General features: G+C 34.6%; 2 protein-coding genes across 6 annotated transcripts in view; one reads left to right on the forward strand and one right to left on the reverse strand.

Moving 5' to 3' along the window:
* Positions 1 to 18,567, forward strand: part of LOC105229917 (autophagy-related protein 16-1) — a 236,216-nt gene that overhangs the window by 119,486 nt on the left and 98,163 nt on the right. The window lies entirely within an intron of this gene.
* Positions 1 to 18,567, reverse strand: part of LOC105229838 (uncharacterized) — a 127,343-nt gene that overhangs the window by 98,211 nt on the left and 10,565 nt on the right. Inside the window, exon 2 of one of the 3 annotated variants that reach the window (XM_049447946.1) lies at positions 2,535 to 2,580. The exons of the other annotated variants lie outside the window; for them this stretch is intronic. The gene's annotated coding sequence lies outside the window, so the exon portion shown is untranslated. The remainder of the gene's footprint in view (positions 1 to 2,534; positions 2,581 to 18,567) is intronic. 3 annotated transcript variants of the gene reach the window in all.

Below are 18,567 nucleotides of genomic sequence, written 5' to 3' on the forward strand. Positions count from 1 at the left end.
TAAAATTTTGAAAATTGCCTCGGGGCCATGCTGTCCGCCACAATTTGCATTTGCAACATTTGTTTGCCACATTTGTTCGGCGTATACAGAGGAATGCATTTAATGCGGAGCAAACAAACAATCAACATGCAACACAGCAATGCGGTAGTCAACATGCAACTAGCGTCGGCGCTACCACGTTACCATTTCACACACACACAGCGACATGCATTTTTAGGAATTGTCATTTCTCGTTTTGTCACATGTTGCGGGCCCCCAGCTGATAGTGTGTTGGAGTTTTCTAAAATTTCGCTGTAATTTTATTCATGTGTTCGTGTGTGTGTGTGTTGTTTAGCGCATGCTGTATCTTGCTTCATTGACAGCTACATGTAAAAGGCGTATTGACAGCAGTGGCTTGTTGATTTATTTATTTTCGTTTTTGCGCTTCAGCCTCTTTGACAGCTGACATGCCACATGCAACAATTATTCGCTTCGGCATATCTAATGAGGTGATTACATTGATGGGGCGGGTGCTGTATGACGGGCAGCATGACAGTTCGTGAACTCAGATATTCTGGCTTAGCGTACTGTACATTTTATTACAGCCCTATTTCCTTATGCTGTTAAAAAAACGAACCCTAGGGAATTTTCGAATATGCCGAGCGCCAACTTCTTCTTCCAAAGAACTTCTGCCGCTGTTTGACTATCTTGAATCACTCAACTGTGGACCCATCACCGCTCCCTTCATATATGAACATCCAAGTCCCAGAAATAGTCTAATCAATAGTTTTCTTAAGACAAGCTAGCATGAAATGGTTCAGACTTGACTGGTTCTATCAGCAGGTTTTAATATACATATGTATGTATATGATGTATGTGCGATGTATGTCCTGTGAAAATTAGATCGTTTACTCATGAATATTATTGTGAACTGCTGCGTCGATTTGTGGTTGTGGTTAATTAGGGAAATTAACCGAATTCGATGTAAAAAAAAATCTGTTTCTCTCATTTATCTAGCTCTCTCTTTATCTATTCTATGCCCCTCTCGTTCATTCTTTTTTTCCTCTCTCTCTCTGCCTGTCGCTCACTCGATCTTGGTTCCCCAGTATATATCAGTTTTAAAATAACAAAATTATTATTACTATATCTCGCTCTCTCCCCTTCCACCTCTCTCCATCCTTCTTTCGACCTTTCTATTTCAGTTCCCGAGAGTTTAGCATTTTGCAAATCCAAAACTGTATGATATTCTATCTCGCTCTCTCCTTCGGCCTATCTCGCTCACTTTATCTCTCTCTTACTAATCTTTTTCTCCTTCATGTCAGCTCCAAGAGCTAACCATTTCCATATCCCAAAATTAGTCGAGACTGAAAAAATCTCTACTGGAATAAAATCACTCAGTTTTCACTATTTGCAAAAAAGCTTGATAAGAAGATAAAGATCTCCCTTTACCTCTCTCGTTCACTCTATCTCGCTCTCTCTCTATTTTTTTTGATATTTCTATGTCGGTTCCGGAGAGCTTACAATTTTCCGTATCCTAAAAAAAAGGTTGTCAACTCTTCTTTATTCCGAGGCTGAAGTAATATCCACTGAAATAAAATCTCTTGTTTTAATTTTTTGCAAAAAAAAAATTTCATTGGTTGAAAGATTGAGAATTCTCGGAATAAACGAAATGTGAGTATTCGACGACCAACAGACGCTTTCATTTCATTAAGAACCTAACACTAACTGGAAGCGTATTATAAGCTTTGACTTAAGTAAATTATTTATGGTTCAATATTTGTCAGATCACTAAATCTTCTTACATCATAATTCATCATTTCTAATCTCCTAATCCACCATATAAAATCCAGTATTTACTTTCATTTGATAAATAATATAAAAATATCAACACTACCTCACTTCGCGTTCCATAGTATATCATATTAAAAGCAGCATAATCTGCCTGTTACTGTATTTCTACCATTTCTTTCTTTGATTCACTCAACCGTCAGCTCTCTTATGAATGAAGCCAGAAATCTTCATTCATACAAAATTTGTTTCTTGGTGTGCTTAAGTGTCTGTGCCGTGACGTGTCGATCTTGATAAGACTTCGTAATGCATTCTTATGCTATTTATTACGACACACAATAGCAATTAAAATTATATCAGATCTCCTCTATTTGCTTTTGTTATGACAACTCAGGGAGTAGCTGTCTCCTCTCTGCTTTTTGATCTACTGTAATTACCGACAGCGATGATCAGAGATGATAAGTAGCATATTTAACGATAGGAAAATTTACGGGTGTAAAATTAGCTGTGGGAGCTTTGTGTGTGTGATGAGTGAGTGTATGTATATTTATGTTTGAAAATATGTTTACATAGCATAAATAGTTTTCGAAACATTTAGAAAATGTTTTAAGTTTTTTTTTTTAATTTTTTTAATATTGCTTTTAAACCAAAAAAAAATTTAATGCGTAAATGTAATTTTTGTAATAATTTGTAATAATTTTATGCTTGAAATAAATGCAATTTGAATATATATTTTGCTTTTTAATTCGGTTTGATAAGTTACTTACACAAAACTTAGTATGGAATATTCATGTTTAGAACTGGAAAACATACCTGAAATAGAAGAAAAGAGAAAGAAATTAGTAGGTGAAAGAAGGTTTATATAACATACATACAAATACATATGTGTTTCTAATGATAAAATAATAATAAAATTGTAATGATAAAGTAAAAGATATCAAATTAAGATTAAATGTTTATAGAGCCGATTTTGGGTAAAAATCTGTTAAAATAGTTTTGGCTTTCTCTTCACCTAACAAATCTAAGATGATTACTTCCAATTTTGGTATAATTATCAATCCCTTAGGGATTATACGAGTATAACTATTGATATTATATTGAAAATATGCCAATCTAAATATTGGATATTTTTGAAACTTTAAACTGGTTGTCTTTGGTACAAACTCTGATCGTTACAGCTGAAATTCCCCAACTATATAGTTGATATTTTCGCCATAGTTTGAAATTTTAATATACCAAATATTAAGAACAATATAGCCATTTAGCAAAGACACGAACCTTTGTTACATTTGGTTGCTAAGTTAAAATAAAATGTACTAATTTTTTACTTACAAAATATGTTGCATTTACAGAATGGTTATTGAGAAATAATTATAAGGTTGAAGGTTTGGTGCCCCTTAAGGACTACAATGTAGCCATTTTAGCAAAGACAAGAACCTTTGTTACATTATGCTGTAAGGGATTATGATGTTAAATTAGAATAAATTACTAATTTTTTACTTACAAAATATGTTTTGTTTACAGAATAGTTTGATAAATACATTTTTGATTAAAAAGTTGATGCTCCTTAACGAAAAAATATGGGAATGTTGAAATAAAAATAATATATTTTTCCTGCGTATTTTGAAAACTTCGACTTATCTAAAAATAACATGCTAGAACCGATATCTTAAATAATTTTTGAATTACGATCTTCAGTTCCATCTTCTCAATGAGTTTTTCTTTATAAGATTATTAGATGATATGACTTTTTTTAGTTCTCAAAAATCATTTTTTGTGTTAGGGTTCCACACTCGGTGTGCCCCTTAAGTTTGTACACGTATATTTTCCTATGATAAAATTACTAAAGAATTTGGTTTATTTATTTCTTTTTTACAAACCGTTTTGACATAATTTCACTTTCACACGATGCTTTCAATTGGTTACTAATGTTGCTCATCTCTCCTTTCTCATTGCAGGTAAGCAAAATAAATGAAATATGTAAAATCATGCGGAATTAGGCACGAAGCTAATGATACAGTTTCGATTTCGGCGGAACGCAAGCGTTAATGACTATGTAGGTAAGCATGCCGCTGACTCCTAACGGTGCAAAGTGTGAATTTAATTCAAATGAAATGAGGCAACATGCCACAGTCAGGGTGCCGAGTTTCACTTTCAGATAATTTGTACGACCAACGCAAGAAAAAGTGAAACAAATTAGATTTCATGCTGTTTAAAGTCACTTGCGACCAGCCATTAAGTTAATTAATATGAAGCACCCACGACCTTTCACACACAGAGACACCAAACACACACACACACTTGGGCACGTAAATAAACGAAAAGTACTTTTACTCCGACTATTAGCTTAATGCGCTTCCTACTTGTGCACGAACTGTCGGCGTAATGCGCATGTCAATGGTCAGCAGTGACTTAGAGTCTTGGCTGGGAACTTGAATTTTCACTGCGCTGCGCGACAAACGATGTCTATGTATATGTATGCCCTTGCAACACACAAAGCACTGCTAGCGAGAGTAGCGGTTTAACCCACCGGCACACATACACACATAAACGTACATTTACTTTGGTAATTTCTTTCCGAGGAGCTTAGAATAGACAATGGACGTGCTGTCAAGCGGAAGACACTCGCAGCTCATTTAACGCCCAGTAATGGTTTACGGCTGGCCCCATGTAACGTATACCCTTGTCATTGCGCGCTCGACCACTTGATATGGCGTGTCGGCTCACTGATGACCCAGTGACTGCACGAGTTTCGTTGCACTGATTTTCACAAATGAAACTGAGTTTTATGTACAACACACACTCACTCATACACATACGTGCTGGCGTAGGTAGTTGTGGCGCCACTTTGGGCAGCTTGCTTTTGGCCGCTTCAATTTCATGCACTCATACTCGACTGACACAGCTGCCCCAGTTCTGTCAAACGCTTTGACATTGTAACATAAAATTATTTCGAGTGCGAAAGAGGTGATGAAAGCATAAAGAGAAAAGGTCTAAACATGCAGAAGAGTAAGTACGTGTGTCGTTTGGCTTAATGGAAGGCATTTTTTAATGGTGTGTTTGAAATTTGTTGCCAACACAGACGCTCAAATGTACATATCTAGTTATTTTTTTACGATTTTGGGTAGTTTTTAAGATCTTTATATTACTTTTATTTATTTATTTCTTTTTTTAATTTTTATGATGTGTGAAATTTTATAAAATATATATATAAATATTTTTTTATTTTTTTTTAATGCTGTTTAGTTTTCCCTTTGTTTTGTTCTAACTCAACTTGTAATGTCATTATATGTATTTACATTCATTCATACATACATTTTACAAACAAATTCGTTTCACTTTCATTTGCGGCATCTCCAGTCCGGTTTCGTTTCGCTGTGTATTTGGGGCACGTAGTGTTTGTAATTCTTCATAATTTGATTTTAATTTCGTTATTTCCTGCGTAACAGTACATTATCGTGAATATATTTAGCTAAATCATAAAAGTCAAGCAGCATGACCTCACTACTGCCATCAAGCTGCTAACCAAACTTGGTTGGCTCAGTTTTAGCATAGAATTGTTTCCATATCTAATTTTAATTGTTGCTACTTTCGCTTTTTTGATTTAGAAGTAAGATTTTAGCAGAAATGACATGAAACTAATTTTTACATTTCCGTTCTGTGTAATAGTTAAATTTCTAACCTCAAAAATTTGTTTAAATCTTTTGCATTGTCATATATTTTTGGTGCAGTTATGGTTACATGAGTTTTCTGAAATACTTTGCTTTGAGTTTAATTGCATAAATATTTATTTTAATAAAACAAAAAATAAAAAATAAATATGATTTTTTTTGAAAAAGGTGGCAACCCTTTTCGAAATTTTTTCTGCAGGAAATCTACTTTGTTTCGTTGTTATTTATTTAAAATATATAAATTTATCTTAATACTTTGCTTAAAATAAAATTTTTAAATAGGTGGCAACCCTTTTGAAAATGTTTTCTGCAGGAAATCAGCTTAGTTTCATTATTATTTAATATAATAATAGTAATTCGTTCGAAATAAAATTTTAAAATAGGTGGCAACCCTTTTTGAAATGTTGTCTGTAGGAAATCCACTTCGTTTCATAATTACCTATTCAAAATTTTCATTACCTAAAACAATAATTTTTTTAGATTAATTTAAATAGGTGGCAACCCTTTTCGAAATTTTTTTCTCCAGGAAATCCACTTCGTTTCATGATTATTTATTCAAAATTTTCATTAGCTAAAAATAATTTTTTTTAAAAGAAAACTTGAAATAGGTGGCAATGATTTTCAAAAATCTTTTTAGTTTAAAAAGTTGTTTACTTTGTAAATTTCATTGGAATGTGTGCTATTTGGCGACGAAAAATTTGAATATGCAATATATCTTACGAGTTTCTTCAATTTTTTGTCTTTAAATGAGTGGCAACTCTGCTGAAAAGTATTTCTGACAGATATTTTTCATAAATTTATTTAGTTGTGTGTTGACAGATCTACATACCTCTTCAATTAAAAAAAATTAATATTAATATTTTAATGTTGCCTACATTTAGGAGCATTATCAACAATTTTTAGAACATATTGTTTAAGAAAGAGAATATACTAAACTTGCTGAAAATATTTTAAAGAAAACAAAATGAATGATACTTTAAAGATTCGTAAAATAAAGGAAAAACAATTAGAATGTCTTATATCACTTCTGGAACCAGGAATATCAATAAATGTGTTTACAATAGTATGTCTGAAAAATAGAATTTAGTACATCTTTCTGTAAAAAATAGCAAGTAATAACTCCCTTAGAGAATAAATAAACTAAAATCCTTTAAAATAGAAAATAACTAAAAAAATGTTGCGTACATTTAGGAGCATTATGAACATTTTCAACAAATGTTGCCTACATATGGGCGCACTAATAACAACTAAAAGCAGCTGAATCAGCGCCGCACCTGAAAAAAATGTGCTCACTTTACAAATCGCATTAAATACTAAACGAAATAATTCCGTCAATGAAAGAGGTTAATCGCAAACACTAAAACCACTCCTCAGTTAATTAAGGGCAATATCTATCTAACTGCCAATGTTTTGTTCCCCCAAATTCATAGCCATAAACATTTAAGCGCAATTTGGTTTATTTATTTTTTTGTGGTATAATTTAATGTTTCCAACTTAAATATAATGAGCGCCGATTAAAAGGGTTCACTGCAACTGCCCACATTTCGGAATTGAGCCAGCAAAGGGAAGCCACTAAAAACGAATAATAACTACTTGTGATAAACAAAAACAAAAGCAACAAAATGCGTACAAAAGCTGCAGCAAAATGAAGAAAATTATGATTAAATGAAAACGTGCGCTCATGTGGCAGTCAAACCGAAATGATGTCTGTCCATAGCCACTTGCCACACTTGCTGCTAAGCATACAAAACGTTTGCGCAGGGACCCACACGTACGCGGTAAACATGGTGGTATTCTGCTGCTCATATTTTCATTCGGTTTTTTTTGTTAGTCTTGAGGCATGTATTGGAAAAAAGTTGTCCAACTCGTGCAACAGCACTCACATGCTTTGCAATGGCGTGTGTTGCATGTTTGCGTACACTGAAGCTGGTGGTGCCCCGTCAGTTGTCAGTTCAAGCGCTGACTCACAGGCCGTTCGGTGTTCTTGTCTTCTTCTTTGCCTCACTCATCAGCGTGGTCAGTTGGTGGCCCTGTCTCTACATTTTTATTATTCTTGCCTTTGTACTTAAAGTTCTGATCTTTTTTTTGTTTTTTGTTTTTGTAATTATGTTATCATATGCCGCTTACTTGGTGGTTCGTGGGTGGGTGTTAGAACTTTTAGAAATTATGGGTAATTTGTGTTGAGTGTTTGCCTGTGCGCTTGATTGAGATAGCACATCTGAAAATGCCGAAGTGAAGAATTGCCTTTGAGAAGAGTTGATATAAAAGCACCCGAAGAATCTTAAAAAGTTCAAGATTAAATAATGAATTAAATGTATATTCTGCTTACTTCTGAAACCCTTGAAGTTGGCTGCGTAATTTGTAACAATTGAGAGAGTCAAATGGTCAAGTAGGTTCGGGTGCACTCGAGCCATCATTGCTTTCACAATTCGTGGGAGAAAATTAAATCTTGAAATAAATTTATTTATGAAAGTTTTTGTTTGTTTTATCTGGATGTCTGACCAAAGAAGAATAGTCTAAAACTGTAAAGTCGTTGGGATCGCAAGAAAGGGCAACGTTACGCAAACCCCATCCGAATCCGTAAGCGCTGATTTGCAACCATCATTTGTGGGGTTGCGAAAGACTTCTGAGACTTCTCAACAGTGGAACGTACTAGACCCTAGGAAGGTTCACATCAAGGCAATTGTAGGTGTTCTAACTAGACCTTACGCGTTGGGGCTTAAGGTTTTGGAGGACGCAACTTGTCAAAGCTGCAATTATGTGGATATATCTAGATATTTTCTCCCTCACTGTTCAGCTTACGTCGTACTAAGGTTGAAGCATCTTGGTTGCCATATTTTCTACGGACTCGGCGAATTCGTTGGAGTAGATAGCAGCCAGCTCAATAAATATCTACAAAGCGATATATGACGGCCTTTTTAAGTTGTATTTTGGAGTTCTGGGCATCTCAACGGATGTTCAAGTGGGGGTTTTCATGGTATCACAAAAATTAGCCTATTTTCATAACCTATGCAAAGAGCAAATAACTAGGATTTCAGTGTGAATTTTTGTAAAAATCATCAGGGCACCCATTTATATGAAAGCAGGAGACGAAAAGGCAGTCGAGTTAGCCCGCTCGCTCAATTCCAGCAAACTGCACTAAACCATTCAGCTACTTCAAAGGCTGTTGAAAGCAATGTACTTTGGATACCTCAATTTTGTATATCTTAGGTCTAAAAACACTAGCAGCATTGGCCATATAACAATAGTACTTTATGGTAATGTTGTTGAAAGTCAGACCAAGAAGCTTATATTTTTAAGCAAAATTAAAATAAGTAACATTGTTATGGTCATCATAGGATACTAGTATACCTATCTCTATGGTCATACCTTTAGAAATTTTGTAAAATGGAGTTGACAGGATGCTGAGCATGCTTAAAGAATGATGAGATAGACTGAAACATTGCCTTCAAAAAGATGGTGAGTTGGGTATAACTTTCACGGCTTCCAATGCTTTTACTTAAAAGACTTTGGCCAGCTGGGGTGAAAAAATCAGGTATTTAATCCGTGGATTTTTTTGATTTGTTTGATGAGGTTTACTTGGTTACCACTTGGTTACCACTTGGATGCACAATGTGGTTGATGATGGCTTAAGTGCAGTCGCCTGCGTTCTGACGTTTCTGTGCCTCCGTTTTCAACAAACCAACCAACCAATAGACCGGGAATTTCTGGCGTACACTTTGTTGTTCAAATGACTCAACCTAAAGAAGTCGGAGTGAGTAAAATTTGGAGAAATTGTCTAAGAATCGATTTCATCTCGATTTAAAAAGGGAGAGTAAATTTGAGTGGTTGCAAAATCCGATTAGATTGAGACGCAGCCAACGTCCATTCGTATCGATTTCCATTGGCTGTTTCCTTTGGTTTGAAAATAGTGGCTCAATCATGACTTCATTTTAAGAAAAGATTTTTTCTTTCTATTATTAGAGACACATCTTTGCATAAACCTATATAATTATTTGGTTTTCAATATATATATTTTTTTTCTTCAGAATATTTCAACTGAACGCAATGACACCTGCGTGCATAGTAAATTATAGCTTAAGCAATACAATTTGAAAAAGTAATAACACGCTCCAAAAAGTCGATTTTTTATGTCAGATTTTCATCACATTCAAGAGCCTTTAACCACACGCTGAATTTCTTTTCTTTGTTTGTTGTGTTTCTGCGCCGCAATGCGCGACGCCTCATGGATTTATGAAAACATAAATTGCTTGTACAGCCAATGCTTTATGCCTTCATTTGCAATTGGTAACTTTCATCTCATTTCATTTCCATTACAATTTGTGCACAAAATTCTTTTTTGTTGCTGGCCGTAAAACGAAAATAAAAGAAACGAACGACGAAAAATGCCAAAGCGAAACCCAAAAAAACTGAGTCGCTTGACACAAAAAACGAAATTGTGCGCGTTAACCCAGAAGAAAGTCATATTTTCCCAGGCCAACGGTACCGAAATGGAATCGCCAACAATAACAACAGCGGCTGTGGGATGCTGCAGCCTGCTCGTTGGCTAGCTGGCTGACTCCTCACAACGCTGTGGGCTTCGTGATGATGTAAATCACAATCACTTGCCGCATTGGCAACAAGCTGCAAATAAGTCAAAAAAGCGGACAAAGGCAGGCAGTCAGGCAGGCAGCCAAGCGAAAAGGCGGGCGCAAAAGAATTTCAAAGCGAGTAAAATTCATGCAGCAAAGAGACTCACTTGAACGTGACCTAAATTCGGCGTAGGACAAGAGCCGACAAGCCAAAGTGAAGCGTTGCGGCTGTCGTCATCGCGCAATCGCCAACGTCGGCGTCGTTTGTCGTTTGGTGTCGTCCGCGTCGAACATGTTGACGACATTGCCAACTTGCTAAGCGACCAACAGCAACATCAATTTCAACCAAAAGTACCACCAAAAAGCGAGTTAGGCGCACAAAAGAAATTACAAAAACAACTACAAGCGCACCTAAAGCAAAATAAACCAATATTCGATTATCGCCAATGCACAAAGGCAGACAGAGTTGCATTTGTGCTGCTAAATTATGGTCGAACATAAGACGCCACACACACACACACTCTCTTTCGTAGTGGGCAGCTGACGTGCCGCGGCCATAAACTTGGCCAAGAAGCTGCTTCAAAGCGTTGCAATAAAGCTATTTCGTGTTTTTGTTGATTTTTTTTTCAGTTTTTTTCTTCTTGTGATTTCGTGTAAGTGCGATCCCCACGCTTTACTCATATGCATATGCATGTATGTATGTGTGCATGTGTTTGCTTGGAAAATTCGTTTAAATGAAATTATGACAAGCTTCGTTTGCTAGCCATTGCCACTCATTGTTGTTTTTGCTTTTTCGTTTTTCACTTGCAGCGCATAGTTTCATCATGTTTATGCATATGTGTTCAGTAGGAGCATACGAGTGCTTATACAGTTGCCAGAAATCAGTTATCAAAGCGAGTCAATGGCGATACATACTCACATTTGATGCTCTGATGAAGATGTTTCGGTGCACTTGAGGGAAATTATTCCTCTTTTGTATAGAGAAAAATAATGTAATTTCAATTTAAAGAAAAAAAAACAGTCTAAAAAAATATTTCGACAAATGAATCTTCGCGCGAAATTTATATTGCTTTTTTATGCCCAAGAAATTTTTACATAATTATATACATATATACATAAGTATTTACTTCTATGTTCTGACTATATGTTTATACGGTACTTTTAATACGTTTGTTTTTTTATGTCAAGTATTGAAAATATATCGATATTTACCCACAATTTATCGATTTTTATTTTTTGTGTTATCGATATTTCTGTTATATATCGAAAACCATTTTGGCGAGCGTTTATAATGTATTATTAAATATTTTTAAAATGTTACCCACGTTTTTGATATTATATCGATATCGAAATATATCGATATTTTTTCCAAAAGAACTATTTTTACCTACTGGCTCATGTTATACTTATATATTTATATATATGTATCGATTTTTATTTTATATTTTATCGATATTTTTGTTATTTATCGAAAACCATTTTGGTGAGCTAATAAATATCGCGCTCGATCGATATTGAAATGTGCGTCGATTTTTATTTCATAGTTTATCGATATTTTTATATGCTATCGATATTTATACTATTTATCGAAAACTATTTTGGAAAGCGTTCTTAATTTTTATTAAATCTTTTTCAAATTTTACCCACGGTTATAATATGAAATCGATATTGAAATATATCGATATTTTTATTTTAATTTATCGATATTTACTAATTCACTATTGTTTGTCGTTATATTATTGGTATTTAATGACAGTCAAGTTTTCTTATATGTATTTGTTGGTATTATCTGGCAATTTATCGATTTTACTTCTTTCTTTAACAAAAAAAAATTAGGTAAATATTATCACAGTGTGTCTTCGGCACATAATTCATATTAGAACTCAAATTGCTTACTACATTCACTGTAACTATGTATATTAAAGGCATGCTAAGCGAACTTCATACAAGCAAAGACCATTACACGCTGTCATTGCACGCTTATCGCAAGCAGCTCTAGTGTATACAAATAAAAAACGAAAAAAAAGAAAACAGAGAATAGCGAGTTGACGATTGCGCTTTTTGGAAGCTGGTAAAAAATGTGTTTTTTCATTGTTTTGCTTCTTGCCACAATACTTGCTACATTGGACTGTCGTTCAGCTACAAATCATAGGCTCAAGCATAAACAGCAACAACAACATACACACATACATGCATATATGTCACAACAAAAAATATTTGCAGCCTAAATGCCAGCTGAAATGAAAATGGAAATGAAAATTTTACTGTCACTGCCCGTGGCTAATGTTGCCACTTATGAGGGCGCGTTTTTCTCCTCACTTTGGTCGCAGTTCCCGAATGGAATTTACATTTTCGGCAGCTTTCTCAGCAGCCTTATGCTTTATGCTTGTCAACAATTTCATACTACTTTTCGCGCAGCCACAAAAAAGTCATTGCTTTTGTAATATTGTATATGCACCGCAGCGGCTTGTTGTTGTATGTATTTTTGTTTGCTTCTTGCAATCCTCCACCTTTGGTCATAGCGGCGCTTGTAGTTTGCCGTCATGGTCGCCTAATACAAACTGTCACATTGTCCAGCCGCCTGTTTGTCGCGTTATTGGTGCCGCCTAACAATTGTCCACCAGCGCTTGTTGCAACAACGGATAGCTTTTTTTTGTAATTTTTTCCAGCTACTCATTCATGTGAGTTTTGGTCATTTCACTTCATGCATATGCATTCGCATTGTTTACTGCTAACAACAGAGATGTTCATTGTTGTTGTTGTTGCGACTCATTCTTCTTCTGCTTATGCATCGTGTGCTTCGGACAATTGCTGCATATGACAAGTTTATAAAAGCGGTTGAATTATGACCATGCAAGGCACAGCACCGCATAGCACAGCATATCCCCGCATAGCATAGCATGGCATAGCTTGGCATGACATGGCGAGATAACTCGCCGTTTGCTTTCTTTGCGCGCACTTACACCATACGGACATGTGTTGCCTATTTGGTGGTACATATGCTGGCTGCCTCGTGAAGTTTGTGTCTTAAGTCTTTTGTTCGCAGCCAAAATGTGCAAAATTGGCGCTGTTGATGGAAAAAATGCTGCCATCATGTCGCTGCTTCGTTTGTCATTTTGTCTGCGCGCCGTTTTGTATTGTTTGTATTTCTAATGTTGCGCGCCTGCATGTGTCAGTGTGCGTGTGTGTTGTACAGTGGACAGTGGAAAGTGTGCCAGCAGCTACATCATATTTGCCTCGCAGATATTCACATGTAATGCAAATGTAGATTGTGTCGAATGAGATAAGACTTTTCGGCTGAAAATCACAATTGTTTGGGTTGTTTGGAATTTGCCATTTTCGTATGTGTGTTTGTGTGTGTGTGTGTGCCTGCTTGTGTCTTTGTTATGTTTTATGGCATGTCTAGGAGACTTCTTATAGCTTTGAAGTTTTTATTTAAATTTCCATATGATCTATAGAGGAAATTGGCTGTGTGTACAAGATATGGACTGTGTATACACGAGAAATAAATACCGTCAAACATATTTGTGTTTTTTTTGGCGCGGATTTACTTATTTAAATTTAATAAGCTTGCAGTTCATGTCAAACTAAATTGACAGCAACCCAAATATACTGAAAAGGCAGATTCGTAGAACGAAATAATTATTGAAGATAGGTTTGTGGTGAAAATAGGGGTTAATCGCCAGTCATAAAGTTGCATTTGGAAGTGAGAAAAAAATAAATAAAATGTTATTTATGCCACAGTTGAGCTGAAATGCAATTATGGCAGCTCAGTAGGGGCTATATTAACTTATTTGGGTGCTTAAGTAACTTTCGCTCGCGGTATTGCAGTTATTGTCAATAATAGCAAGCTCAGTTACAAAATTTTATTGTTAAAAATTTCGATATCTCAAAGTTTCTATGTTGATTTGCTTACAGAAATAACTGTATTTCGTCCAGTCCCGTCAAAATATTATTAATGCGTAAATTCTTGGAAAATATCTAAAGTCGTATCGGGCGCTATGTATCCAAAGAAAAATATAAAAAAAAATCTAGCAAAATACTATTTTACTAAAAAGATTATTCTAGTAAATTCGATAACTTTCTCTGTTTTTAAGAAGCGGTACCATTTTGTTAACTTACATGTTGAATATTCGAATTTAATCCACATAATGCTAGTAAAGTAGTATTTTAGATATTGTCTGAAATATGCTATCGATAATGATTGAAATTTGTTTTCGATATTATATGAAGAGGGTGCATATATTTTCTAATAATCGTGTTATCCAATTTTTTTAATTAATAATAACTAACTATAATTAATTTTTTCGATATTTCTAAATTGGTTATCGATATTATAGGAAAAAGATATATCGATTTTCTAATAATCGTTATATAAAGTTTTTTAAATTAGTTATCGAAAATTTTCTATTTCGAAATAAGTTATCGTTATCGACTGAAATAGGTTATTGTAATTGTATGAAAGATATCCTTAGCAATTCTAATAATCGTGATATCGATAATTTTGAATTGCCTTGTCTGGGTTTTTCGATATTTTTTGACAATTCATCTCTACTATTGTTATTTAAGAAAGATTCGTTTTCTTGTTTTTTTGTTCAACAAGACAGATAAAGGTTATCGCTATTTTGGGTAATAATAACTGACTTGCATTGTTAATTTTTTCGAGTTCAATGTTATCGATATTATATGTAAAATTTCATAAAATTTTATTATTTGCGATAACAATATTTTTAAGTTATGTTGTTTCATTTTGCCAAGATTTTTTAATAATCTATCTTTATTAACGGTATTTATGAAAGATTTCCTCAGTATTCGGAACTTCTTGCTTGTTATCGGTATTTCTAGTGATATTAATAATTGGTTTCATAAGTATTTCTTTGATACTCATATTATCGATATTAATAGTCCTGATATCGATATTTTTGAATTATGTTATTTTAGTGTTTCGGAATTTCTAAACCACCTATGAATCTTATCGATATATTTCTAAACCACATATCTGTGTTATCGATATATTTGCAAGTCTCCGGTAGTATTTTATATACACGTTTGTCTATTGTCTAAAACTATCGATGATATTAATAATTGATTTCATAAGTATTTCTTTGATACTCATATTATCGATATTAAAAGTCCTGATATCGATACTTTAAATCATACCGAATCACATATCGCTATTATCGATATTAAGGATAATTTTGATATTCTAACTATAGGTTTGTAATTTATCGGATTTTTTTGGCATATTTTCGATAAATTTTGGCCCATGTATTTAATTATCGATACCGATTATTACTTTTAATAAATTCAGCTTTTAAATAAATTTAAAATTTTCAAGAATACTACTTCCATGACAAAGCGAAAAATTGCTTCCCCTTAGCTAACCATGCGGTAAATAGAACAATACAATAAAGTAAAGTCTAACTGAAAAAGGTGGCAAATAAATTAATGAACAAGCGTTTGAAATATTCGAAGTGTCGCTGCAGTTGAAAACTCATTCAATCACTCAGCCAGCGGCAAACAGCTGCGTGTACTGCGAAGGGAAACTAGAAGAAAGCCACGTTTGTTGTAAATGAACAAAACGCCTGAAATTGAGCAGAATTTCCTTCATTTCCGCTCTGCTAACTGACTAACTAAGCAACTAAATAACCGACTAACTAACTGGTTAAGTAACTCGGAGGCACAAGCCGTAAAAAATTTACTGACTCTTATAAAAAGCCACTGCCAACTGTCTGCTGGCCTTCCTGTCCGTACCGGTGGGACTCACTTGCTCTTTTTTATTGTGCTTATGTGTGTCTTGTCACGCCTGTTGGCTGGCCACTTGACTCGGTTTCAATTTCGCATAGTGTTTGAAATGAGAGAAAAATAGGAAACTCGAACAAATTGCAAATGTGCAACACTTGCGGCAAGACACAAACGCGCATAAGTGTATACGCCGAATTCTTTCTGGTGCAAGCGTATCAATTGCTAATAAATACTTGAAATTTCAGAGCAAATTATGCCCCAAAAACGCACAGAAGTGGTAGCGGCTCGATGGCGCTGCGCTTGGCGGAAGGTCACAGCAGCAATGGAAATGTAAGTGGAAGTGGGGTAATTGAAATGCAGCGCCAGAAGGTGCTAAGCAACACGAAGAAGGAGGAAATAAGCTGTCACGCTATCTTGTTGCCACACATGCCAGCTTATAAATACACGCGCGAAAAGTGTGGCAGCTTGGCCAAGCGCGCGACCTACTGAGCACGCATAAATAAATATGCCACGGCAGTAAGCAAAACACTCTAAATTGGGCGGAAAGCATTTTTATTTGCCGCGATTTAACAGTTATGAATTGAATGCGCTACTCACCGCAGAGGCTGGGGAGAACAGCGCGTCGCAGCCGCTGGCTTTCGGGGTCTACTACATGTTGGTAGCCAAGGTCTTTGGGGCATTGAACTAAATTATTGATTATTTGCTCCAAATACGAGTATGGAGATATGAATTTATGTGTGATTAGATTAATATTTATTGTATATATGCACATAAACATTGGATTCACGTCAAAGAGGCGTTAAGTACATATTTAAATAGTTTGAGAAATAATTTTTATATATCTTTTAACCATGTAATGAGCTTATGGTCAACTTTTTCAGATTAATATGTATATAAAAAATTTGAAGCATGCTATGGTTAGGAAATTTTTTCCAATAAATTATGTTTCTATCATTTGTTGTTGCGATTTAAAGTATTGCATTGAAATTGAAAATTTTAGTTTAAAGTATCAAAAAAAGATATCTTGTCTTATTAAGCACTCTCCACTCCAAAATAGCTCTAAATCAGTATCTCTTGCCACTTCATTAAAAACGCGCTCCACTTAATGTAAATTTGTTATGGAAGTCTCTGCCGTGTACTTAGAAGTTTGTATAACAGTGATGAGTGGCCAAAATTAGCCCTGAGGGAAGAAGATAATGTGCTAGATATTATATGAAAATAGGGTTTGAATATCTTCATCTAGAGTTTTTGGGTCGCATGGGCTTTACTGTTTGCCTCTTCGCCTATTTCTAAGAACAGTACTGCTGTCTCATTCTCAACGATATTACAAGCATAAGTCAGGCTTTGCTATAAAATTATGTAAAAGCACAGAGCTACGTCTTCATTCTGATCAAAAATAATCTAATAAAATATTATTATTGATTTTAATAGATTCCATAGGCATTAAGGATTCCAGACTTTGTTTACCTAAGACTATATTGGCATATTTGGTGAGCTCAGCCCTATCTCAAAGGCTTTAGCTTACTTTTTAGGCTTTTTCATTTAACCTTTGCGTCCAGCTGTGAGAATTTTGTTTATCGCTTTTGTACTATATCTAATTGAAATAACATTGTCGAAATTATACCCTTTACATTTTTTCCATTATACATACTATAATCAGCTTTTTCTTTAAATTCTACAAAACTGCAGATGATTTGCAATTTTTTTTACCAAGAAGCGAATTTATTAAAGAATGATGTATTACATTTTTTTGTCTCGGTTTGCCTACAAAGTAGAGAAATTTTGTCTATCACAGAAGCAAATCTCGAAAGATAAAGGTAGGACCACGTAGATATATAAAATATTGATACATTCCACTAGACCAGTGCAGAAGTCTTTGAAAATGGTAAAAATTGAAAGGAATTCATATTAGGAAACCTATTGAAAACGAAAGGTAAAAAAAATCAAACACTTCAAGTGGCTTAAAATATCGTATTATTACCATAATTCTCAATCCTATGATTTTGGTTATAAAGTGGTTATATATAGGTTACATATTGGTTACATATTGGTTATGTATTGGTTACATATTGGTTATCTATTGGTTATATATCCGTTATGTGTTGGTTATATCTGACAAAGGAAGGGAAATTTATTCAAGGGAAGGGAAGGGAAAATTAATCGCAGAAATATCTAACCAAAATTTGGAGAGCAGCATTTATTTTTACCCCAACCACACTGAATGCCTAAATTGGTGCTTAAAGAGCAAAGGTGGTTTTCAGGTCGTTGAAAAAATCATATATTATATATATACATATGTACATAATCAACATTTCAAGTCTCCACAGATGCAGACCTGCAAAAATACCGCTTGCTTTTGCATAAGCAATTATGCAATCGTTTATAATTGATTAACTGCAATGATATGAATAGCGAAAGATACAAAAACAACAAACAACGTAAATAATCCTTCAGGCAGTTTTTACTGTAATATCGCTGTTTCGCTAATTGCTGAACGTGGCTATTGCGGCACTAAATCACCAATTCGATTTATGAGGCAAGCAACAAATTAAGCAATACACAATTAAAAAATATATATGAATAAGTCTGATAATATATGTGCAGGTGTAAGCTGTGTGAGCTGTTATCTAATATGTATGTATGTGTGTATGTGTCATTCACCGCTGCCCGTGATAACAACATTAAACACTGCTACTATTGCACGTTGCAATTGCCTATAATTGCTGAATTGCAGCACACACACACATATACGCATATACATATCCATATATACTTTTATCTGTGAGTGTGTGTTTGTGCTGCAAGTTGCTTTG

The sequence above is a fragment of the Bactrocera dorsalis genome, chromosome 2 (genome assembly GCF_023373825.1).
Source record: "Bactrocera dorsalis isolate Fly_Bdor chromosome 2, ASM2337382v1, whole genome shotgun sequence".
Classification (NCBI taxonomy): domain Eukaryota; kingdom Metazoa; phylum Arthropoda; class Insecta; order Diptera; family Tephritidae; genus Bactrocera; species Bactrocera dorsalis.